This window comes from Carya illinoinensis, chromosome 15, assembly GCF_018687715.1.
Source record: "Carya illinoinensis cultivar Pawnee chromosome 15, C.illinoinensisPawnee_v1, whole genome shotgun sequence".
In the NCBI taxonomy this organism is placed as follows: Eukaryota; Viridiplantae; Streptophyta; class Magnoliopsida; order Fagales; family Juglandaceae; genus Carya; species Carya illinoinensis.
In genome coordinates, this window is record NC_056766.1 from 8,539,966 (window position 1) to 8,541,750 (window position 1,785).

General features: G+C 37.3%; 1 long non-coding RNA gene across 1 annotated transcript; it reads right to left on the minus strand.

Moving 5' to 3' along the window:
* Positions 1-237: 237 nt before the first annotated feature.
* Positions 238-1,474, minus strand: LOC122297699. The gene is made up of 2 exons (XR_006238858.1): positions 1,195-1,474; positions 238-939 (listed from the first exon to the last, which is right to left on the minus strand). It is a non-coding gene; the product is annotated as an uncharacterized LOC122297699 (long non-coding RNA).
* Between the last annotated feature and the right edge of the window lie 311 nt (positions 1,475-1,785).

The following is a 1,785-nucleotide window of genomic DNA, read 5'->3' on the forward strand; positions in this document are numbered from 1 at the left end:
TTTTCCTTCAATCAGAAAAATCAATTTTCTATGATTCAAATGTCGGCCAGTTACAACCAAGCCTCCATGCCATGGAAACAAAAGAGCTCTTTCTGACAAGCTAAAACTCAAAGGCATAATTCAAGCCAGATGTTTTTCCCCCAATAGATTAACTTGTAACCAACTCCAGTAACTACCACGAGGTTGTCACTCACAAGAAGTTACAAATATGAAAGGAAATAAACAATGGAGAACCCATTTAATAGAAGGCGGCCCGAAATATTTATATGCTCAGAGGAGGCTGATGACTACAAGTAATTTAATTCACAAAAATTGGCATAAACTCGTTCAAATTGGTAGATTTTACTTACTAAAAAGAAATTCAAATAAACTATTGAAACTTAAATAATCCTTATCTTAAAAGCATAAACAAACAAAAAAATTCCCAAATTTCACAATTCCCAACTATCATCAGACAGGTTGCCTGTTATGATGCTGCAAAGAAGAGACCTAGAAGATGAAGATGGAAGAGTTAGGTTTCGGGAGAAATGAGACAGCAGAGTCAGTTCGTGAAGTGAAGAGGCTTCGGCTTAAGTGTGTCTTCAGCAGATGCACCAAAACGACGCAGCTCCAGCAGGCTTTAGGAGCCAATACGACATCACTTAGTTATTAAGGGAAACGACGTAGCTTATAGTATGGGGAGGGTTTAATTGTAATAAACCGTTAGACAAAACGGTGGGCTTTGGGCACTATATCTGGAACCTGGTAACCAGGGACTTGCTTGTAATTTCCTGGGAGGAGTTTGTTAAGTATCACGCCGGAATGAGGAGGATTCGTTCTTGGAGCTTTTTACCTGTTTTCTGTGTAGTTTTCATGGAGGAATTGGGGACCTCGAATACCCCAAAGCGTATGAACATTTGAGGTATTTTCATCAATTTCCTGCTGTCATTCGATATAAACCTGCAAGCTATATCTCTTACATTTCTGGGAATTAAAAGGAACCTTAACATTGCCATCACTAAAACATAATTTCCAAGCACAAAGCAGACTAGCGGCAACAATGACAACAACAATCGACACAGAAAGAACCGCCATCAACAACAACCAACACCTAATCTCAAGTTTATGAAATATAAAGAGCAAGAGGAATGATAAATAAAAGGAGTGAATCGAAATGGGGACAAATTTTGAATGAAAAAGAAAAGAAAATGTTACCAGATATGGCAAATAGCTCACAGAGATAGCAGAAAGCAGATAGCCTGAGACCGACCTCTTCAAGGGTGGTGGGTTTTTGGTACGGAAGACGGCAGATGCATGGTAGACGAGCGGCAAGAACCTAGCGGGAGGGGCGAGGCGAAGTTGGAGGGAGAGATTCTCTTCCGTGAAATTCGAATAGGGTTTGATTTGGGGATACTTTTTAGTACAACGTGTGTGTTTTACTGTAGAGGAGAAAAAAAAAAACACCATATCGGCAGAGTGCGATGTTGGATACTGTAGAGGCTTAAGTATAGAAAAACTCATTACTAAAAATTTATGTGATTATATTTTAACTGTATAAAATAATATTTATTAGTTATTGACTTATTTTAATTTTATGTGTGTCCTCCCAAGGATACGATAAGTATACTGCATCAGGACTGATACAGTCTAAAGGGAAGAGCACGGAAACTTAAGCATGACATTTTGTATGAATGACTTTAATTATAAAATTTAATATTTTTCGTTGTAATCTTTTAAATTAAGAAATAAGTTTCATTTTATAAACGTAGAGTTTTTTGTATCCTGGCATGAACTGAAAAAAAAAAT